Genomic DNA, 25,809 nt, shown 5'->3' on the forward strand with positions numbered 1-25,809 from the left:
CATAACCGTTATTTTCCTTTTACATTTCAGTAGAGGTTGGTTTATTCGGCTTAAGTGATTTTGGAGATATTAGCGGACTGGGCCACACCATAGGTACCCCTCATCAGTGGAATACTCTGCACAAAATTACAGTTTTATACTTTAATTTTGGGGATAACTAAGCCCCATTTTTATATACTTCGATTCAGCATTCATTATTCGATGGAATTGTGAATAAATTACGAATGCAAACAAATTCGGTATTTTTTTCAGTTAAAATTTGTATTATAGATCATTGACTTCTTTTGTTGAATAAATAGATTTTATTTCCCGTCATTTAAAATTATATTAAAATCATCCTCAAATGAGATATACATATGTATGTAAGTATCTGACATAAATTTTATTTTATTGAGTTGGTATGCAAAACGTCAACCAGATCGAAATAGATATTAAGGGTATGCGATTAACACCAACCATAGATGAAATCCATTCAGGTTCAGCGCTAACCCATGATTATAAAAAGGTTTGTCAGAATAACGTAAATTGATGTTTAAGAATCCTGTTATTACTTATATTGGAGTTTTTCAGGATTTTATCTATTTTAGGGAATATATCACATATGGAGATGAAGATAATTCACATATTGGCCGATATATGAGGTATAAAGTAACCCGGAAGGTCGAAAATGTTCTATTACATATATGGGGGCTAAAGGAAATATTGACCCGATTTAACCTATTTTTAACACACAATTATCAGGAAAATATTATTTCCTTACTTCAATTACACACATTGACCGATATTTTCGGTAAAAAGTCAGCCCTAAGCAAAAACCAAATACGGTTGAAAGTAGGTCCGGAGATATGAGATTTGTGGGCGCTACCACTCTCATAGTTCAATTTATCTAACGCATTTAGTTATTGATTTATCGCACTATGAGTAATTTTTAACAAAACCTGTACAAATTTGGGGGGCTTAAACAGTAACAGTGTTTTGTATCTTTTCGATTAATTGCGTTTTATGGATGCGGCATAAGTCCAATTACGCCCGAACTCACTCTTCCTTTCTTTCAAGTTTCACCAAGATATCCCAATTTTTACTAAAGTTACAGCTTGTGCAGACAAACGGACGGACGGACAAACATCCACTCGGATTTCACCTCGTCATCTTGATCATTTATATATATAAAATTATATCTGTCTCGATTAGTTTTAGGTGATGCAAGCAACCGTCAGGTGTACAAACCTGTTATACTCCGTAGCAACATGTTGCTAAATTTGTCTAATTGAAAAGAGGATCGCTGAATCGAGTTGGCGCGTGCGCAACAGCGTTGATCGAAGTGCGTAATTGAATGAGGTGGGGGCGATGATGCGGTCCTTTTTGTTAATTGGTTGTGTGAGGTATCATCGTGTGTGGAGTGATCGCATATAATGTGAGTGTCTCAGGTGTGGTGGGTAGAATTAACGATTGTCAAGATGGTTACGGTTCCATTGATGTGTACATGTAGTGATATTATGTATTACAAGTATTATTATTGAACAATATAAATTTTTATAAGAATCATCGTAAAAGGGAACTAGTAAATAAAATTGTCTAGAAGAAGATTATGCTAAATTAAATAAAGCAAGCGTAGTTAAAATATTTGTGCAGAAATATGAGTTTTTCAAACAACTTTTGCAAGGCCAGGTGGATATGTCAAACTATAAATTTTAAGTGAGATTCCTTACAACAACAAATTAATTCTTAACTGAAAAGGAATCCAAAAAAACAACGAAATCTATTATTATAAATTATATTAGAGCGTATTAAATGTTAGTGTATTTATTGTTTGCAAAAACCTGTTAGATTTTAATGATTTTGACATACTTTTATTAGCATGTAAATATTAAAATAAAGGTATAGTGTTTGGGTTAGCTTGTACATTTTGGGCAATGAGATACCGCACTCAATGGGCTGGCAAACATGGGCCACAAAACTGAACAGCTCTAAAGCACTCATACTTTCACACATTTCGATGCAAATTTGCAAAAGCCGATAACCACCAAAAACACTTCATAAAGTCAGTGAAGCGGTACTAAACCATTTCATAATTGTTATGTTATACCCATGTTCACATATGTATGTAAGTATGTATGTTTAGTATTTTCTGTTTCTGCTGGTTTTGTTGCTTCTTTGCCACTGTCTGATATGCCATTTTCATGGTAACATAAAGTGTGTCAGGGAAGTGTTAAGGCAAAACAGAAAAAATCTGCACTCACCACATTGCTGCTACTCGCCAGATCTGCTTCTACAATAAAAAGGTACTCAGTTATGAATTAATGGTTTAGCTACTGGTTTCGCCGACAAAAATATGTTAATTCATGATAATGTCTGTAATTTTTATTGTAAAATTTGTTAAAATATTTTTTGTAGAATTGAAGAGCTCAGATATTAGCATTACAATGAGTATGGAATTAGTATAATGGTTTTTCCAATGCGTATTTACGTACATTATCTACAAAGATACATGTTCACTTAAATATTTATTAGTTATATACAACCATACATGTACGTATGTACATACGTGAATGTACTTAATTGTAAAAGTTGAACTTACATATTTTTCTTTTGTTGCTATTGGCATTACTATTTTGTAAAGCAAAAGGGCTACACAGATCAGAACTCCAATTGCACAGTAATATTAATTTGCTTATTTCAATGCCAGCTGGACTAACGATAATTAATTGTAATTATTTCGTTGCATTAAATTGGCTTTTATATTTAATAGTAACGGGGTTTAAAGACATTTCAAAATATAATTCGCCAAGCTTTTGCCAATTACTTTTACCTTCTCTGACGCCAGCTTTTAAACGTTCCCTAAAATGACTTCGTTGTCAACCTAACTCGTGAACTCAGGGAACGCCTTTAACTTAATTTGATATAAACATTTTGTGTCATGTTCTTGAAGTTGTTCACCAAACTTTAAACTAACTAACCTCTGCTTTTGGAGTTATTACACTTATTCGTCCACAACGCTTATGCAGGGCGTCCCAAATTAACGCAAGATTTCAAGTTTTATTTATATAGAGGAGTGTTGAAAGCTTTACGGCTGCAGTTCGAAAATTTCATACAAAATATGGAGGGAATACTGTTTTAACTTAGTCAACTTTGAAGAGAATAATTGAAAAATGTCGGGTGACAGGATCCGATGTAGACGCTAAATACTCTAGTCGTGCAAAGAGAAGTCGCGCAAATGGCTACATCAAATCTGTGCGTGAGAGTGTCAGTGACAATCCGGGAGCCACCATGCGGCGTCATGAACAAGAATTGCAAATTTCAAACTCTAGCGTTACTGACTGAGACATTTTCAGGACATGTACTATCTCGTTTTGGTGATCACAGATCACAGGTCTATTGCAAAAAGCCCACAACCACGCTTTAAAGGAGGAGATTCAACATTGCAACATTGAGATTCAGTCACATTTATGCAGAATAGTCATAGAAAGTTTATGGAAATCCTTTGCTGCACAGATAAATAAGAAATGTTAAAAAATGTAAAGTTTGATAAATAAACTTTATTAATTACGATTGTATTAGAGCTAGACGTGAATGGCACGCAAATCGCCCTCCTTTTCCTCAGCTTAGGATGCTGTGCGTAGACTAATATCGGTATTCTGCTTGTCACATGTCACAGTATAGTAGTATACTGTATCTGCCAGAATACCAAAATGAGACTCCTGACTAACAGAGTCACTAAATTACGATTGTGACAATTAGAGACATGAGACAATCGTGACAAGCAGAATACCGATATAAGAAAGAAAAGCGCTTAAGTATGCAGAAATATACAGCCCAAAAGCACAATAAGCTTAAAATATGCCCATAAAAGATGTGAGTGGTACCGACTTTAATCTGCCAACAAAAATCTCTTGTCTATTATGTCTACAACTTTGGAAATTAAAAATATTATAAAAGAAGTAAATCCAAAAAAGTCAGCAGAACACGATAAAATTACTCCAAAAATGCTAACGGAGCTACGAAATATTACTATAGTAATTCTCTCCTTGCTTTCTAATGTAATGTAAGATTCATGAAAAACGTCGCACATCATCATGATACGGATAATAACCCGGAAAAGACTTAACACAGGCGTCTTCTTACAGACAAATAAGCCCGCTACCTTGCCTTTCCAAAACAAAGTGTTACCAAAAATGTCTGTTTCCCTACATAAAAGCAAAATACAGTTTCAACGCACCAATTCGGGGTTCGAACATGGCACAGCAGAGCAAATAAATAGAATTTCGAACGAAATTCAAAAGACATTTAAGTACAGAGAGTTTTGTTCAACAATATTCGTTGATGTAATCCAAACATTCGATAAGGTGTGGAATGCAGGCTTTTTATATACATACAAGTAAAGCATTATTTCCATTTGAATTGCTAAAAAATTCGAGTGTTATTAAAAAAGAATAGGAAATTCACTTTTTAAGTGGCTAGGCCTAACTCTTTGTTCTCGTATCTTCTATACAACAGACATTTCAACTGCATAACTAACATGAAAATAAAAGCAGTAAATTTAAACTGTCAACATACAGACGTTCCAGTCAAAAATTCTTAGAGCTATAATGGCTTCACTATGGCACATTCGTAATACAAATACTTACAAACATCTTGGTTCTAAGGTAAAGAAAGAAGAAGAAGACATCAGAAAAAATAATGAACTTAAAATTCGTAACTATTCAAATCCAATAGCTATTGCCTTGCTACAGTTCTGTAAACAAACCCGCTACAGAGCAACGTATCACCAAGCAGGCTCAACTAAAACCTTGAACTTGTCTAGTTTTAAATAGAATTAAGATTTTTTAAGGTATTGTTATTGATTACTTTTAATTGATTTGTTTGCTTACAGTTTTTTCTCTTTGTAATGTCTAAACAAAAGCAAACCGTTAACTACGTTTGCACCGAATTTATAATACTCTGCACAGATACAAGTACAAAAGATTCGTTACAAGAACTTGATTTCGAAAGTTCAGTATGTGTGCCAGCTATATGCTACAGTTATTCGATCTGAAAAATTTATTCGGGGACTACAAGATTGCTTTAGATAATAATCCTTGCAGAATTTCCTGAAGATCTCGTAGAATTAAAAATTTAATTTATACTGATAAGGGTATAAAATAATTACCATTGTAAAGAAGCACAGACACAAAGTTAGTGTGAAAATAATAAAGGTCGTATTCATATAAATATAGAGGTTTTCGTATGTATGTGCGTTTAATGAATTACCGCAAATGGTTGAGAATGCGTCAGGTTGTTGACCGGTACATCCCACTGCTTGAAGGCATCAAAATCCTATGTACATAGTATTAAGCGCTAAGCATTGGCCACTTTGCGACCATTAATACTTGTCTGACCGGCGAGTCGTAGACATCGTCTGCTTTGATGTCTACGACTCGCCGGTTAGACAATTTGTTTTGCATATTTACGGCATAGTTGGCAATAATTCGCGTCTCGAGTACTCACTTTTAACTTTTTGGCTTTGTTACTGATATTTCTGGTACCTATGAAATTACTTCCGTATTTACATAAATACGCTGTTGCTTCAAGCACATACATACATATGTACGAACATATGGTATATGTGTTCTTATTTTTTATACTACCTCTACCAGCAATACAATATTGTTTACTGTTTTTGTTGAAAATTTAAAATAATTTTTGTACACCTTTTCATTCATAAATAATGAATCAAGAAATTCATTTAGTTTTGAAAAACAAAAGGGGATTAAAAATGAAAATCTCCCCAGTTGATACAGTGTGCTGTTAGATATTGCAATCTATATTGAAAACTACAAATTTAGTACAGCCATTATTTGCAGTGTCGTAGCTACAACTTCGTGCCGCCCCCCTTTATCTGCCTACCTAAAAGTTTCATGAGGTGGTTCGAACGAAAGTGAATTTTTATATTCACTTATTTACGATAATAAGTATATAAAATTTAGGAACTAGAAGCCACACCAATCCTGAAGTTCCAAAATTCTCACAATACGGCTTTTGAGGAAATTGATAGTAAATTTACAAGACATCTTATTAAAAGCCATAGAAAAAACCCATTTTCGCCCTATATCTTGTACACTTTTGACACAATTTGCAGGAATTTTTGCCTGAATTAGAATTTTTAAATATCATTTTTGAAAATTTGGTGAAATAAAAGTCTTTGTTACATTCAAAGCAAAGGGTAACTGTGAGAGTGACACGTCGCTAGACAAAGCTAGAAAAGTGCATCTTTAAGTTTTATCACTATTTTTAAGAAAGAATAAGCCAAAAGATATAAGACGAATTCAAAGACTGAAGAGTATTCGAGTCAAAATTAATATCTTTCATTGTTATTCAGATTATTATATTGTGAGTGTACAACTCTTTATCTTTTATAATAAATTTTGTAAACAAAATTGTTGAAGTATTTTTCTGAATATTAAAAAACAGCGAAGATCGTTTTGCCGCCCCCAAGACGTTGCACCCGGGGCGACGGCACCCCTCGTCCTTCCCCTAGCTACGCCACTGATTATTTGAAAAGAAGTAAATAAGTAACAGTCAATACTTAATGATAAGGAGCTTAACTTTTTAACCATTTTTACTTTTCTATTTTTAAAACTTACCATACTCGCAAATCCATCTATACATACATATATGTAGCAATTTTACTAATTAGGTTGCAAGTGTCTCACTGAAGCGATTACGGATAGGCTTTAATGTGGCAAGTAAGAAGTTGAGGCCGGTATTTGAACAGTGAGTAATTATATCTATTAAAGAGCAATTTGTTGTACATTAAAGTAACAAACTATCTGCTATTATGTACAGTGATATTTGTAAATTTAGATTTATTCCGGGTTGCATTTGTATTGCTTAGCCTCTCCTCAGTTCGAAGTTATTGTATGTGTGTCCAGGTCGATTTTTGAACATCTCAATACTAATATGTCTGATTTTTAATTAATACAAATTTATGATAATATACCCGCTCATAATGAATAAAAATGCAACAAATATAGGTCAAATGTCAAGGTCGATCGCGAACTACAAAAGAAGAATAAAAAAGCATATTTACATATATCAAAACGCATTACGAAATGGGAAAACACGATTTCTTTGATGAAAAATTAAATTGAAACAACAACAAATCTCGTTTCATTTCATTGATCTATATGTATGTACTTACATGCTTATACATATTTATAGTTAATTCACGCTATTGACACTAGGTTATGAATTCAAGCAAAATCAACATTTAAGCGACCGGCGTCTGATGATAATGGGAAAACACAAGAAAGCACAACAAAAGACGCTCTTGACCACAACTTAGTGAATGAATAAAACGTTTTATTATACAATCATATACGTATACATGCATCCACTCATGCATACATCAAGCTCACAAGACGTTTTCAATATTGGAGATCATTGAATTGTTATGATTAGTAATGCGGTGCTATCAGCGGTCAAGTTGGTTACAAGTACCAAAATATGAGAGTTGAGCCACAAAATAATTTAATGAAGGTGATAGTTATTTATCGTGTTTAACGTATTATCAATACAATAAAAAAAAATTAAAAAAAACTAAGTTATTTGTATAAATTTACGCATTTACTGTAACTCAAACCTTTTAAAAGAAAGAAGTAAGTCTTTGTTAAGTTAGATATCGTTTTCAAAAGAGACCCACTCATTAGGTGAAGAAATAACTTTGAAGCAAAGAAATATCTATGCTTATTTTTAATTCTATCCTGAACAGAGTATGATAAGTTTGCCACAACGCCTGTATATATGGAACATTCCATTCAAAATTTCCATTAAAACTTTTTTCGTGCGGAACATTTTTTATGAGTTCTTTGAGGCGAAATATTTGGCACATATTTTCTTATTTTGACTCAATAAGTAGAAATAAGAGTTATGTATTTTTAAAATTTGAACGCTTGAAAAGAAAACGTCTTTAAATATTTGCCTGTACGAAGAAAAGTTTTTCATCATAAAATCAAGTAAGGAAGGACTAACGAAACGTTTTATACACTTGCAACTTGCAACGATCGATACACCTATATATAGGTTAAGATGGGTATAAAACGGATGTTTTTGTTTTCGCTTGGTACTCTGAAAAATTGGTAGATAGGCACCTTTAAAAAAGGCTGTCCAAGTATTAGTTCATAATTGCAACGGAAAAGCCTTCCGACTAACGGTTTCCATTTTTTTCTTATTATCAAAGAGAAAAATTACTAACTTGCTACCAGCTACTTGAAAAAATTTCGTTTTGTGAATTTTATAGGAAATTTAATAATCTTCACGATTCATTTACTATGATTTTTTCTTAAACCTAACAGTTTATAAGATATTGACGGATAAAATTTGATCAGAGTTATAACTCATTGAAAAAAAATCATTTTAAATTGGAAAGCTCATAGTCTTCTAAAACATTATTAAAAAAATAATTGCCAATTTTTGTATAAGTTATAAAGCTCATAAGAAAAATAATTTTTTCTTTAAAATAATCAAACTTAAATCGTTAATATCTTTAATAAGGTTTAAGCCATTTTCGTACTGTAACGTAATAATGGGATGGCGGATAAAATCTTTACTTAAATGGATTTTCACCTAAATGTGGGCGGTGCCACGTACCCCGCGTGGTACATTTTGACAGCGGCGCCTATAAAGCCTTCTCTTATCATCTCGGGTGTAAAATTTTATGTCTCTGAGTGGGCAGGTTTTCATCCGATTTCATTAATCGATTTCATTAATAGGTAGAAGTACTACAAAAAATTGTCCTGACCGGAGATTTGTTCATGAAACCACTTTCTAAAAGTCTTATTTTTTACCCGCACGCACAGACCGACAGACAGACTGTCATCCGGATTTCAATTCGTCTTATCATCCTGATCATTTATATACTATATATATAACCCTATATCTATCTCGATTAGTTTTAGGTGATACATACAACCGTTAGGTGAACAAAAGTATTACATGTATGTATTCTGTAGCAACAGGTTGCAAGAGTATAAAAATTATTATTTTTTAAGCTTCATATGAATCAAAAAGCATTTCGAGATATTGGAACAATGGAATAATAAGCAAGTTCCACCATCTATCTCATCTCTTGGCGAACTGCACCAGTATACTTATTGACTCAATATATAAATGTTCAGGGTGACGTATAAGTTGAAATCCTAGTGGAACTCTGTACGAGTGATATTGCAGATGTACATATTAGGCTATAAAAACGCCAGAAGCATTGAATGTATAACCAAGATGGAACAGAAGATGGCCTTCATAGGAGCCGGAATAAAAATTGGACGATGGGCGTGACATCGTCCACCTTTATATGAAATCATGCTTATATCTCAGGAGCAACTTCACAAATTTCAAACAAATGTAGTACTTAACACTATCCTAACAGTTTTATCTTACATAATGAAAATGAGCGGAATCAGAATACAAGCACGCTTACGTTCCATATTAGAAAATTTTAAATTTCATCGGACCTTTCACTTTTCATTATGCAAATCAAGCACCAATGTAGTTATCAGCCAACATATACATCAGATCCACACAGCATTTTTAAATTTTTTACAGAACATATACGTTAAGTATACAAATAGGTCTAGTGTTGAAATTTGGGGAAAATATTTTTGTATTGAATTATATAAGAATTTATATAAGAATTTGAGTTAATTACGTAATTCTCAATATCAATATTTCGGACATGCAAATGTAGTAATGAAACTATGTTAGTTTACGACTTAGCGCTTCCTTACTTATTCCTCATTGAAAGCATGACAATTAGCCTTAGCTTCAATAAAAAATATATTGAAGTTCAATGTAGTACATTCTTCGCCACGAGATGTTTATAGCGTTATGATTTTCTACTTTCTACTACCAACCTATTCGCCAAAATCCGCGAATCCCAAAGATATCAGCTTTTATATAAAGTCTATGTAACAAAGTGCACTCGCCTTTTTGTTTTTGTGGATATTTTATTGGCACTGTCCGGGACACCAAATAGATCTTTTTATTCCAAAAACGAAGCGAAATTATACAATGAAATTATGCGAAATTAGTTAAAATTCGATGTGTATCTTAAAGAGATGGCGGAGAATAAAACGGAAACGTGAAAAAGTAAGCCGATCGCTGTTAAGGTCGAAAACCGAACTGAGCGGGATCCGTTCATCGGTCCTTTTATTCCCGTTTGTGCTGAAATAGAGGTTTTTTTTTTTAATTGGGGGAAGCATCAAACGCCGGAGTGCGGAACTTTAATCCGCTAAACCTAACCTACTCCCAACTCCAGACTCTCCCACGGAACCACCTGATTAAGTATTACTTCGTGGGAGTGATAAGACATTTAAGTCTCTTCTATGGCACGGACTGACGGACGCCTACTCTGCTCTACATGTCTCAGTTTTGTCATGATTGAGGCTGCCGCTTCGCTGACAGCTCTCCAGTTCTCAGTAGACTGACACATGAGTGTCGTAAAATTTTCCACGGTACAACTACCACCGAGTGTAGTTTTAAGTTTTTCCCTTGCACTTTTAAAGCGCGGGCAATAAAAGACTCTGCAACTCTGAACACGACAGACAATTCGGACTAATGTCGTGCTGGAATCTGTACAGATAGCTTCTACAGCATCCATGTCCACTTAGTATTTGGGTTAGGTGAAAATCAGGTCCCCATGTCGTCTGTCGATCCAGGAATGGATATCCGGTATGAGTCTGTAGGTCCACCGTCCTTTGAGTGAGGTTTGCCACCGCTGCTGCCATATAGTTAGGCTTTTTACTCTCTCTCTTCTTTTGGCTCCTGTAATTGGCTCTGATAATTTGTACACTCGCTCGTATTCGTCACCCTGGATGTCAATGGCCATCATACTGTCTATTACTTCAGCAGCATCGCTTGAAATTGTTCGGAAAGCACTGCTAACTCTTAGTGCCGACAGCCTATGCACTGTGTTTATTTGCCTGGCGTATGCTTTGATGCCTAGCGCCTGGATCCATATTGGAGCCGCATATAATACAACCGATCTCATTACCTTTCCAACTAAAAAACGCCAGCTGGAACACACGCAACCTTTATTGCCATCATTCTTGATAAGGCATTCAGGATTTTGTTCGCTTTATTTTATTCTAGGTGGTCCTTAAATTTAAGCCTTGGGTCAACTATTACTCCCAAATATTTTAGGTGTGGCTGTGAATGAATCTGGCACTCCCCTATGGTGAGAGAAATACTTTCCTCCACTTTTCTTGTACTCATGAGCAAGACTTCAGTCTTCTGCTCCGCCAGTTCTAAACTGTCATCGAGGTGTTTAGCAACTGCTACCACAATAAGGTCGTCTGCGTATGCAACAAAATTAATATCTTTCGGTTGGTGTCTCGTTAGTACCCCATCATACATTATTTTCCATAAAAGGGGGCCTAGTACCGAGCCTTGCGGTACGCTACTCGAGATAGAGTAGCTCTTGGTGCCTTCATCTGTATCGAATAAAATACGCCTATTTTTAAAATAACTTATGACAATTTCCATAAGATATTGAGGAGCGCGCATGTCATACAGAGCCTTGATTATGTTTGCCAACTTTGCTGAGTTGAAGGCATTCTTCACATCCAGGGTGATCAGCGCACAATATTTTTTTGTCCCGCCGTTCCATCGCTTACCACTTACTGCGCATTTCGCAGTATCAACGACATCGTATAATGTGTCAATGGTAGACCTCTTTTTCATAAAGCCGTATTATCTTTCTGATAATCCGCCGGCTTTCTAGATTACTAACTCCAAGCGGTTTCTTACTATGCTTTCATATACTTTGCCAATAGTGTCAAGCATGCACAGAGGTCGATATTATGAAGGTTCCTCCGGAGGACTTTCTATGGGTCGGGAAATATTCCTTCTTTTAAGCACGCATTATAAATTTCTGCGAACAATTATGGTTTCAAAGTCATGGCTTCCTTTAATGCTCTGTTTGGTATGCCATCTAATCCAGGCGCTTTGCTGCTTTTAATTTTTTCAGTTATGATCAATATTTCTTCTTCACTAGCTAGCAGTGGTGGCTCTACGACTTCGGTTCGGGGCTTTGCATAAGAAATAGTGTGGTGTTTTGGGAACAAGATTTCCACGATATTTCTCATAACGGATGCACTTTTGGGTTGTTGTGCCTTATTTTTAAATTTGGACATACAGATTTTGTATGCTGTTTACCAGGGGTCTTCGTTTGCTTCCTCACAGAGTTTTTCAAAACACTTCTTTTTTACTGCGGCCAATGGTTGATTTTATAAGCTTCTTTTGACTTTTAAATATTTTTCTGAGACTGCTTTCATTTTTTTCCCGTTGATTTCGTTGTAGGCGGCGTCTAGCTAATATGGCAGAGCTTTCTAAGCCCAGCTATTTCTTCATTCCACCTATACTCTGGCTTCCGGTTGTTGTGGTGTACTGTCCTACATGCATGGTTGCGTCGCATGCTGTGAACAGTTCTTTTCGCACTGGGGATACCAAGTGTATGGCGTCTTCGCCTTGTATATTTGCTCAACTCCAGACCACCTCAAAAAGTTCGGCATCAAAATCGTTTTGTTTCCAGTTTCGTTTTTGGCATGTGCTCCTGCTGCGGCGTTCCGTTCCTCCGGCATAAGAGACTTCAGCAATAATAGTCATGAGGTCACTATATGTAAATATGTCCGTCACCGCCCACTTAATGCGCTTGCTAAGAGCTTCGTTGGCAAACATTAGGTCGATTATAGAGCTTTTGTTTCCCTTTTGAAAAGTATTTTGCGTTCCGCTATTCAAGATCGTAAGATTCGTTTGGCCGAGGAATTCAAGTATCAGACGCCCACGATGGTTTGTGCGCCTACTACCCCAAGCGGTCGACCACGCATTGAAGTCACCTGCGATTATAATTGGTGATTTGCCTCTGGCTTCTAGAGGAAGTTCCAGGAGGAAGTCTTCAAAATATTTAATTCAGGCACTGGGGATTATGCTTCGTATATTTGCCCATGTGAAAAAATTATGACCTCCGGAGCGAGACATAAATGGTTGTCCTTTACATGACCATATTGCAGCCTTGCCAGATATGTCTGTGGTCCAGGTGCTTTCCGAACGCTGAGAGTATTGTTCGCTTAGTAAGGCGACATCAATATTTTTTTCAAATACTGTCTGATTTAGTAGCTCTTGTGCTGCTGCGCAATGATTTAAGTTTAATTGTATTATCCTCATTTCCCTAACGATTTCGCCATCTCGAGATATTTGGGGCACGTAGTACTCAAGGCCGAGTTTGCTGCTTTGCAAAGCATGCAGCTTGGATTGTTAGCACATGACTTCGCTGCATGTCCACCGGCTCCACAACGTGTACATAGAGACGACCTGTCCACGGGGTTGGAACATTTATGCGCCATGTGCCCCAGATGGAAACACCTGAAGCAACGGGGAATAGGCGAGTATTCTCGGAGGCGACATACAGACCACCCGATCTTTACTTTGCCTACCTTGAGCGCAGTCTTGGCATCCTGGGCGCGCAGGCATAAGACAGCTATTTGAGTACCGCTTCGGGTCTTTCGCATACTAATAACTTTTTTTTCCCCCTTCGCAAATCTCTTCTGGAGAAGTTATTTCATCCAAATTCTTGCAAATAATCATAACGTTGTGGGTTTTGGGCTGTATCACAGCCATTTCACCGACCACTCCTTCTAAGGAACGCTTCGGCTCTCTTATCCGCTTGGTTTTCCAGCTCTAATAGCGGGTCTCCTTTCAACGTTTTTCTTATGTACGTGACGCTTGAGACCAATTCCTCTAAGCCACTGTCATCTTTTATTTTTCGGAGAATATCCGCGTATTTTTCGTAAGTATGATGGCGTTTGGCCTAGATCTAATTTTCTTTTCGAGTGGTCTTCGCTTTTTAACAACGTCCACCCACCCAAGCTTCGCCTGCGCTGGGTCTAACCGTTGTATTGGCTTGCATCAATTTCGCTGCCTCGCTGTAGGTGGGCTGCTCCATTTTAATTGTATTTTTTGGCTTTTTAGTCGGAGGTAGAGAGCCTATTGTCTCACGCATCCTTTTCGGGGTATTTACCTCCTTAGCCATTGGAGAAACCTGGGATGCTTTCCCTACCATAATCCTTTTGGGTAGGTTTCCGCCTCTCTCAGCCTTAGCATGTAGCGCCACTATGTTGCTTACTAGGTCGCGCATAGTCTGGTTTATGTGCCTTTGGCCACCCATCATGTTCTCCAGTTCTTTTATTTTACTAACCAACTGGTTAAAGTTTTGGGTAGTTTCGCTACTGTGTATTTTTACCGAGAGTTTGCCATCTTCAATTACATATGTGGTTGGCATTTTCGCATTCTCTTTTTGATCCAGCAGTGGTGGATAGCTCACTTTTTCCATTAGGAGGCGTTCTCATAATTCTTGTGTTGCTTCTAAATGTTGGTGTGCAATCAGGAGATTGTTTGCTAAAGAATAAAATGTTTGCATTTATTTTTAGCGTATTTAAACGCTGCGATATAAATATATATAGACAAGTGTACGATTGTCTACCATGTATATCTGATACATAGTATATATATGTATATCATAACATATATGTATGTACACGTCTTAGTGCATTGATTGGCAAAGCGGCTGAGACGAAATGGTATTTTTACTAGCCGCGCTAAGAGTAAACATAAATAAAAATAAGTAAGGAAGGGCTAAGTTCGGGTGTCACCGAACATTTTATACTCTCGCATGATAAAGTGATAATCGAGATTTCATTATCCGTCATTTACATATTTTTCAAATACCGTATTTTTGTAAAGTTTTATTCCGCTATCATCATTGGTTCCTAATGTATATACTCGTATTATACAGAAAAGGCATCAGATGGAATTCAAAATAGCGTTATATTGGAAGAAGGCGTGGTTGTGAACCGATTTCACCCATATTTCGTACATGTCATCAGGTGTTAAGAAAATATTATATACCGAATTTCATTGAAATCGGTCTAGTAGTTCCTGAGATATGGTTTTTGGTCCATAAGTGGGCGAGGCCACGCCCATTTTCAATTTTTAAAAAGCCTGGGTGCAGCTTCCTTCTGCAATTTCTTCCGTAAAATTTAGTGTTTCTGACGTGTTTTGTTAGTCGGTTAACGCACTTTTAGTGATTTTCAACATAAACTTTGTATGGGAGGTGGGCGTGGTTATTATCCGATTTCTTCCATTTTTGAACTGTATATGGAAATGCCTGAAGGAAACGACTCTATAGAGTTTGGTTGACATAGCTATAGTAGTTTCCGAGATGTGTACAAAAAACTTAGTAGGAGACGAGGCCACGCCCACTTTTCCAAAAAAATTACGTCCAATTATGCCCCTTCCTAATGCGAACCTTGTGCCAAATTTCACTTTAATATCTTTATTTATGGCTTAGTTATGACACTTTATAGGTTTTCGGTTTTCGCCATTTTGTGGGCGTGGCAGTGGGCCGATTTTGCCCATCTTCGAACTTAATCTTCTTATGGTGCCAAGAAATACGTGTACCAAGTTTCATCATGATATCTCAATTTTTACTCAAGTTACAGCTTGCACGAACGGACGGACAGACAGACATCCGTTTTTCAACTCTACTCGTCACCCTGATCACTTTGGTATAAATAACCTTATATCTGACTCTTTCAGTTTTAGGACTTGCAAACAACCGTTATGTGAACAAAACTATAATACTCTCCTTAGCAACATTGTTGCGAGAGTATAAAAAAGTTCGAGTTCGTAGATGATCGTAATCGGACCACTGCCACGCCCACAAATCACCATTAACCGAAAACTTATAAAGTGCCATATTTAATCTTAAAAAAAAAAAGTAGGTTTACTCTAATAAGCTTAATGTATATATCCCCTAATCCACTTAAGCTACAACAACCAAATTCGCTCAGCACGAATTATTTTCCTACCTACATATGTACATATATTGAGAAAATGGGCGAAATCGGATGAAAACCCCGTCCACTTCCCATATAACGGTACTGTTCAAAACTGCTAAAAGCAAAATAAATCAATAACTAAATGCGCCAAAGACACAAAAATTTGCCGCCGGGATGGTATGACAAGGCTTTATAGGGACCAGGGATATTGGTGAAATCCCGTATCCCGGGACCCGACTTACCGATTTCGATAAAATTTGGTGGTATTTTTTTCTATGTCGCGTTGTGAAAATAGTCAAAATCGAACAATAATCATGCGTACTTCCCACACAATAGCACAATTTTTATACTCTCGCAACAATGTTGCTAACGAGAGTATTATAGTTTTGTTCACATAACGGTTGTTTGTAAGTCCTAAAACTAAAAGAGTCAGATATAGGGTTATATATACCAAAGTGATCAGGGCGACGAGTAGAGTCGAAATCCGGATGTCTGTCTGTCCGTCCGTCCGTCTGTCCGTCCGTCTGTCCGTCCGTCCGTGCAAGCTGTAACTTGAGTAAAAATTGAGATATCATGATGAAACTTGGTACACGTATTCCTTGGCTCCATAAGAAGGTTAAGTTCGAAGATGGGCAAAATCGGCACACTGCCACGCCCACAAAATGGCGGAAACCGAAAACCTATAAAGTGTCATAACTAAGCCATAAATAAAGATATTAAAATGAAATTTGGCACAAAGGATCGCATTAGGGAGGGGCATGTTTGGACGCAATTGTTTTGGAAAAGTGGGCGTGGCCCCGCCCCCTACTAAGTTTTTTGTACATATCTCGGAAACTACTATAGCTATGTCAACCAAAGTCTACAAAGTCGTTTTTTTCAGACATTTCTATATACTGTTCAAAAATGGAAGAAATCGGATAATAACCGCGCCCACCTCCCATACAAAGGTTATGTTGAAAATCACTAAAAGTGCGTTAACCGACTAACAAAAAACGTCAGAAACACTAAATTTTACGGAAGAAATGGCAGAAGGAAGCTGCATCCAGCCTTTTTTTAAAAATTGAAAATGGGCGTGGCGCCGCCCACTTATGGACCAAGAACCATATCTCACGAGCTACTGGACCGATTTCAATGAAATTCGGTATATAATATTTTCTTAACACCCTGATGACATGTACGAAATATGGGTGAAATCGGTTCACAACCACGCCTTCTTCCAATATAAAGCTATTTTGAATTCCATCTGATGCTCTCTGTATAATACGAGTATAAACATTAGGAACCAATGATGATAGCGGAATAAAACTTTACAAAAAATACGGTATTTGAAAAATATGTAAATGACGTATTATGAAATCTCGATTATCACTTTACCATGCGAGAGTATAAAATGTTCGGTGACACCCGAACTTAGCCCTTCCTTACTTGTTTTAAATTCCACTTTATTCCTTTACTCTCCAGTACACAAACCAAGAAGGAATTAATACAACGGGATAAAACTTTGCACGAATAATGTCTTTAATGTGTGAATCAGACCAATACTTCCCGGTCCGATTCAATCGGTTTTTAACATACAGACATACCATTGTAAGAGAAAGATTATCCCTTAATTTCTGTTATATACATATATCACACATTGACCGACATTTTCAATCAAAAGTCAGCTATAGGTGCTCCCATTTACTTAAAATAAAGATTTTCGAACCACCGGGTGACTTTACTCCATATGATTGGTTTTACACCTTAAAGGCTTTGATTTTTGCAAGAGTATAAAATGTTCGGTTGCACTTAGCCCTTCCTTACTGGTTTACTTTAATTATTTTATTTTCCCTTCCGCAAAACAATTTTGTCTCCCATTTAGTCATATAAATAGGGTGTTGACTCCCACTTCTCTTAAAATTATCATTGTTGTTTTTATACTCTCGCAACAATGTTGCTAAGGAGAGTATTATAGTTTTGTTCACATAACGGTTGTTTGTAAGTCCAAAAACTAAAAGAGTCAGATATAGGGTTATATATACAAAAGTGATCAGGGTGACTAGTAGAGTCGAAATCCGGATGTCTGTCTGTCCGTCCGATCGTCTGTCCATCCGTCTGTCCGTCCGTCTGTCCGTCCGTCCGTGCAAGCTGTAACTTGAGTAAAAATTGAGATATCATGATGAAACTTGGTACACGTATTCCTTGGCTCCATAAGAAGGTTAAGTTCGAAGATGGGCAAAATCGGCACACTGCCACGCCCACAAAATGGCGGAAACCGAAAACCTATAAAGTGTCATAACTAAGCCATAAATAAAGATATTAAAATGAAATTTGGCACAAAGGATCGCATTAGGGAGGGGCATATTTGGACGCAGTTTTTTTGGAAAAGTGGGCGTGGCCCCGCCCCCTACTAAGTTTTTTGTACATATCTCAGAAACTACTATAGCTATGTCAACCAAACTCTACAGAGTCGTTTTCTTCAAGCATTTCTAGATACAGTTCAAAAATGGAAGAAATCGGATAATAACCACGCCCACCTCCCATACAAAGGTTATGTTGAAAATCACTAAAAGTCCGTTAACCGACTAACAAAAAACGTCAGAAACACTAAATTTTACGGAAGAAATTGCAGAAGGAAGCTGCATCCAGCCTTTTTTTAAAAATTGAAAATGGGCGTGGCCTCGCCCACTTATGGACCAAAAACCATATCTCAGGAACTACTAGACCGATTTCAATGAAATTCAGTATATAATATTTTCTTAACACCCTGATGACATGTACGAAATATGGGTGAAATCGGTTCACAACCACGCCTTCTTCCAATATAACGCTATTTTGAATTCCATCTGATGCCTTCTCTGTATAATATATGTATACATTAGGAACCAATGATGATAGCGGAATAAAACTTTACAAAAATACGGTATTTGAAAAATATGTAAATGACGTATTATGAAATCTCGATTATCACTTTACCATGCGAGAGTATAAAATGTTCGGTGACACCCGAACTTAGCCCTTCCTTACTTGTTTTAAATTCCACTTTATTCTTTTACTCTCCAGTACACAAACCAAGAAGGAATTAATACAACGGGATAAAACTTTGCACGAATAATGTCTTTAATGTGTGAATCAGACCAATACTTCCCGGTCCGATTCAATCGGTTTTTAACATACAGACATACTGTAAGAGAAAGATTATCCCTTAATTTCAGTTATATATGTCATTTTCAATCAAAAGTCAACTATGGGTGCTCCCATTTACTTAAAATAAAGATTTTCTAACCACCGGGTGACTTTACTCCATATGATTGGTTTTACACCTTAAAGGCTTTGATTTTTGCAAGAGTATAAAATGTTCGGTTGCACTTAGCCCTTCCTTACTGGTTTACTTTAATTATTTTATTTTCCCTTCCGCAAAACAACTTTGACTCCCATTTAGTCATATAAATAGGGTGTTGACTCCCACTTCTCTCAAAATTATCGTTGTTGTTTTTATTGTTGGTAAATTGACAATCCCAACTAGGAAGTCACAATTTTGTAAAATTACGTAGATTTATTGAAGGAGAATGTCGAGCGTTGAGTGATTTGCATGCATTCAACAATGACGTCTGCATCAAAAGCACCACAAATAAACAAAGAGGCTCATGCTAAATTAGTATGTGAAGTGTGTGTATTTGTGAGTGTTCATAATCTTTAATGGTACACTGCACTTTTATTAGTTTTTACTGTTTCATGTTACTAATTTCATTTTACTGCTTATTTTACTATTGTAAAAGTAGGTGAATGGATATATTTGTATGTGCAGACACGTTAGACCACTGACTGAGTAATTTCTTCAATAATAGTATACTTGAATGTTGAAATGCTAGTAAACTCCATTTAGAGCTCTAATGCTTCAAATGAGAAAAATATTGATTCCGACTGTGACGTAAAATACCGCCGATTGAGAGTGCGCGATATAGAGCGCTAAAACTGTAGACATCTCAAAAACATAACATATTGGGTCACGTTCTCCATGAAATATTGGGCATGCTGTTTAACAACACCGCTACCGTGAGATCACTTCACAGCAGTATTTGGTGTTAAAGCGCGATTTGCGTCATCGACAAAACATATGTATATGTACGCAACTCTTCTTGCACTCTTGCAACATGTTGCTGCAGATCATAATAGTTTTGGTTGCTTCAAATAGTTAAAACCTATCGAGGTAAATAAAGAATTATAAAGGTTCATATAAATGTTCAGGTTGACTAGACAAGTTGAAACCCGTCTAACTGTAAATTAGGAGTCCGTCTGTCTGTGCAATCTGTAACTTGAGTAAATATTAATATATCTAAATAAAACTCTGTACACGCTGCCAAAATGAGGAGGTCGGTATTGCAGATGGACGTGGTCGGTTCACTGCCACACCCACAAAACGTCATCGCAGTAGTGAGGGAATTTCACATGCCATCGCCGATTTATCGGTTTAATGTATTACAAATCTTCCAAACTAGCTAAATCAACCAAACTTGTTGAGAAGAAGTTCTTTTAACACTTCCTCATACAACATTATCGTGTATCAATACTGTAGAAAATCGGGTCGAAATATTCCCAACCCCATATATGTCCCACATGTAAGAAAATATGTTAGATCAGATTTGTATAAGAATATTAAAGCTCCTTCCAACGCACTTTCAGCCGCTTATATCAGTCAACAAATGTGCCATATTGAAAATAAGTGAACAGTTTTTCTTAAACCCAAGGTAGGCTCTCATTTCATTTAATTATCTTGATGTTATTATCAATATTTCGAACAAGCAAAATGTAGTAATGAAACTATGCGAAGCTTTGACCAATAACATAAGTTTCATTCGGTTAACTTAAGTAAAAGAGGTTGAATTCTTATGCAACATTTACCAAGTTTTTCCCGCTTTTGATGTTGCGGTTACACCATAACTAACTTCTTCTCCATTATCGGTTTTCAGTTGCTTAAGGTTTAAAGATATAATAAACATGTAATTTCAAAAATAAATATTTCCTATGTATGGAAGCTATATAATATAGTAATACCTTAAGCAGTAATCCATGTCAAATTTAAAGATACCACGTCAAATTTGAAAGTTTTCCATACAAGAACTTGATTCCGATCGTTTAGTTTGTATGGCAGCTATATGTTATAGTGCTCCGATATCGGCAGTTCCGACAACGAAGCAGCTTCTTGAAGAGAAAATGACGTTTGCAAAATTTCAAAACTATATCTTAAAAACTGAGGGACTCGTTCGTATATATACAGACGGACAGACACAGCTCAACATACTGATCATTTATACATATACTTTATATGGTCTCCGATGCTTCCTTCTGGGTGTTACAATCTTTGTGGCAAACTTAATATAACCTCTTCAGGATATAATTAAGGGTCACTTTCACACATGTTCAAATTTTCTTGGCACACTTCCACTCGCCGCAATTTGTGGTCGTCAGTGAGCACTTTTGGGACCATTTTCTTGCACATCTTCCGCATGTTCAAGTGCTCCGTCACAATGTCATCAACCACAGATTTTGATAAATTTAACATCTGGGCAATTACTTAGTCGACGGTCTGAGTTCAAAACTTTGCGCAGACGTGTCACATTGTCGGTGTTTGTCGAAATCGCAGGTCTCACAGCACGGTCTTCATCAGCGACCTCTACCGGCCCTCCAAAAAGTCCTGGGACCACTGAAACACACCACTTCTGGGTAAGCCTGCTTGATGATATCAAACTTCTCTGTCACAGGTTTACCGAGTTTCACACAGAATTTAATCGCGTACTTCTGCTCCTACGAACGCTGCATTTTCGGCTTGCACCACTCACAGAAACATATTGCGCGAAAATGTTTGTCCTGACTCTCCAGGTACTCGGAGACAATCCGTCCTATTACTCTCCGTGCAAACCCTGTATTAACTTTTAATTACCACACTGCAATAAAAGTTTTTTTTTGCGCTCCAAGACATATTGTTATTCAAAATAGTTTTTGTCTTTCTTTGCCCGAAATATTATGAAATGTTATATTGTTAAATGCGACATGTGTGACTTTCTTATTAAACGCAGCCGGCTAGGAGTGCCATACAAAAACAAACAAAAGTAAGTTGTTACTGGTAATTAGAGCTTACTTTATTGTCATTTGTTAAGCACGGTTTTTGTTCAGTTTACGAAAAAGCGTATGATCAACAAAAAACAAAAACATTATATACGCGTGCGTTGCTGTTTTTGAAACGAAATACTATTTGCAATGCCAGCAACGAGTTATTACCACTTTTTAGTATTCACAGACAAATTTTGCTATCTACTCGTATGTATGTCATTTGTCTTCAACTCGTTCATCAAATGACTTTGTTCGGTAATCGATCCGTGCTGAGCATTACAATATACTATACAAAAATTTACCTCTGTGCATATACTTACATATGTACATATAACAGTAACACAGAGCTCACTGTTATGAAGTGCCAAAGAAGCCTATAAGTTTATGCTTGCCTAACTCCTTATATTGATATACATATACATATGTATGTATGTATGTTCATGTAACGAGAAATTTATCTGTGACGAATTCATAGGTACGTCCACCAAATAAAATATTATCGACATATTTGTTTATTTAAAAGGTTTGACAAAGGTGTGTGCCCTTGGGTGCACAGTTAAAGAGTTATCGATCTATTACACGAAAATACACACCTTCATACATGAATATACTACATACATATATGCCCTATCATAACTTATGAATATATAGTATACGCTTAGTAAAGTACATACTATATATATGTACGACCAACATCTTGATGGCAACGTGCTCACTTGAATTTACCTACTTTACTGCAACGCTTCCGATTTTTCACTTTGTTTATTTCCATTGCCTCTATTGCATAATATTGCTTATGCGCATTTTTTGGCAAGTCGCCACTCCTGAATAAATAATTTTTAACATGAAGTACAAATATATATTCATATATACGTAAAAAAATGAGCACATCCAGTACACATTGCAAATTACATCCTCGAATTGTTTTCAAAATGCATGTGAAAAATTCATCATAGGTGAGTTGGGACATATGTTGTTACATGCATGCATATATATATATAACAAATAAGGAAGGGCTAAGTTCGGTTGTAATCGTACATTTTATACTCTTGAAGCTTGCAAAAATCCAAGCCGGGAAAATACTGTCAGGCAAAGGTACAGAGATCCAAGCTCTTTCAATTTCATTAAGATAAATCAAATATTGTCCGATGCACATTGGACGTATAAGGTATAAATTCAACTGGAAATTTGTATTAGGTATATGGGGGTTAAGGGAAGTATTGATCCGAGTCTATCCATATTTGACATAATTTTATTAAAACCCCGGCCTACTACAGTAAAACAGATTTTTTAGCAAAATTTCGTTTTTTTCTGTTCAACCTTTCAAGTTTGATACACTGTTTATAGCGACCCTCCATCTTTTCGATACATTTTTTTCTATTCTTACAACATTTTCAAACGGGAAGCTAAAAGGATTTGTAATGAGAAAGTTGGATTGGTTTAGCTTAAGTTGGTAGAAGGATATGTACATTAAACTAATTAGGGGCGGAGCTCCACCCACTTTTTTAAATTATAAATTTGCAATCCTCTGCGCCAAATTACAGTTTTGTATCTTAATTTGGAGCTTATTTAGAGCACTTTAAAGCTTTTCGATTGACGACATTGTGTGGGCGTGGTAATAATCCGATTCTGCCCATCTCCAATCCCAACCCTCCTTGGGTACCAAGGAAATATGTATTATATGTACCAAGTTTCATCGAGATATTTCAATTTTAATAATTAAGTTAACGGAGCATTAACACCAAAAAAACAGATACTAACAATACAGCTCAAATAAGCTGAATTTTTTAATTGAAATACTGCTCTCACTCAAACGGAATATGGCGACTACGTTATACTGACTTCGCATTGAGTTGGGCCTGATTGTGCCTATGAATGCATGAGTAGTTTTCCAAGAATGGAAATGAACGTTAAATCCGATTGTATACACTGTGAAGAAGCTTAAATTTTTTTTGTAGATATGTTATGAATATACATACATATGGACATTCTTATATGTTTATACAAAATGACACCATCTAAAGGCGTCATTTTGTGTATTATTAGCTGATTGAAAGTTTTCCTGCTGCTCTTCAGCTTCTAAAACTTGTAGGAGAAACTTATTAACAATATAGTGCAAATCAAATAATAATTGTGTGCTTTTCTATACAGCAAGATATGAGAATCAATTGAATACAATTCAAATTGGGTCAAAGCCATTGTGTTTTAATGATTGCTTTTATCAAATGTAAGCCCTATGACAGATTAGAAAAAAATTTGTCCGTTTAGAAGTATATTGTGGGGGCTTGCGCTATATTTATTACGAATAGTATGAATAAAAAGAAAAAACGTTAACTTCGGTTGCACCGAAGCTATAATAACCTTCATAGCTGGATTTTTTATAGCAACTACTAGATATCATATATATGTACATTATGAACATATATAATTATTTCTTTCTCTTGATTTAACTCTACAGTTACTTTTGCTCCAATAACCGCATATCTCAAAGGCAATTGAAAGCCTTAATTATATTTTGCCATTTTCTTAAATTCTATAAAAAAATATTTCTAGTATAGTATCTTCGCTTTAAAAAAAAACTGGTATGATTTTTCTTCTGAATTCATATTATATAAATAACGACTAAATAATATTATAATACTCATATGTATTACTGGAGATACAATTCACAAAAAAGAAATACAGTAAAAGCGGTATTAAATGGACTCTCTATTAAGCGGACAACTCTAATAACTGGACAGAAAGGCTGATTCGTCACTGTCTGTTTATGGGAAATTTCACTGTACATATTTCTAAACATATCCATGTATTCACAATCCCAAAAAAAACAATAATTCAGTTGAACTTTCATAGCTTAAGGGGCTATACCAGTGTGACACTTTCAAAATTTTTTTTTTTGCTTTTTCTATAGTTTATATATTCAAAAATATCCTGTGAAATCAGCGAGGTCGTATTTTAAATAGTTTTTGAATGGCAGCGTTCTAAATAGCGACCGCTCAGAGGTGCAAACATATATAAGTGAAACTTTAAACGCGTTTTTCTCGAAACGACATTTTTCAAAATTGCTGACATCATAACTCAACGAGAAATTGACCGATCGACTTCAAATTAAAACTGGGTATAGTTGAATGCATTTGCTATACCAAAGACTCCGATCTTTTTGATTGGTTGAAAATTGTCAATTTGGGATTAAAGAAACAACCATTTTTTTTCGTAAAAAACGATTTTTTTTTTTTCAAAATTACGCCATTTTCTTAATTTTTGATATTTTCCAAAGATCGTAGTTCATTGTATAGAAAATATATTTAAGTTTAATAATTTTCTCAATGTCTGGTTAAGTTCTGGTAAACTTAACCAACATTCCTTCTTTCGGTTCCCTGAACAGGGTATATTAAGTTTGTCACGAAGTTTGTAACACCCAGAAGGAAGCGTCAGAGACCCTATAAAGTGTATATATATATGATCAGTCTGTTGAGCTGAATCGATTTAGCCATGTCCGTCTGCCTGTCTGTCCGTCTGTCCATCTGTCTGTCCGTCCGTCTGTCAGTATATATACGAACTAGTCCCTCAGTTTTTAAGATATCGTTTTGAAATTTTGCAAACGTCATTTTCTCTTCGAGAAGCTGCTCGTTTGTCGGAACTGCCAATATCGGACCACTATAACATATACTTAGCTGCCATATAAACTGAACGATCGGAAAAAAGGTCTTGTATGGAAAACTTTTGCATTTGAAAAGATATATTCACGAAAATTGGTGTAGATTATTTTCTAAGACAACAATGTAATCTCCAAAGAAATTGTTCAGATCGGTTAACTATAGCATATAGCTGCCATGCAAACTGAATGATC

At 36.0% G+C, this 25,809-nt stretch overlaps 1 protein-coding gene across 1 annotated transcript in view; it reads right to left on the reverse strand.

The window, feature by feature from the left end:
• The window catches only part of LOC126765222 (lipase 3), a 38,974-nt gene that overhangs the window by 11,647 nt on the left and 1,518 nt on the right, over positions 1-25,809 (reverse strand). The gene's annotated exons all lie outside the window — the stretch shown is intronic.

This window comes from Bactrocera neohumeralis, unplaced genomic scaffold (genome assembly GCF_024586455.1).
Source record: "Bactrocera neohumeralis isolate Rockhampton unplaced genomic scaffold, APGP_CSIRO_Bneo_wtdbg2-racon-allhic-juicebox.fasta_v2 cluster10, whole genome shotgun sequence".
Classification (NCBI taxonomy): domain Eukaryota; kingdom Metazoa; phylum Arthropoda; class Insecta; order Diptera; family Tephritidae; genus Bactrocera; species Bactrocera neohumeralis.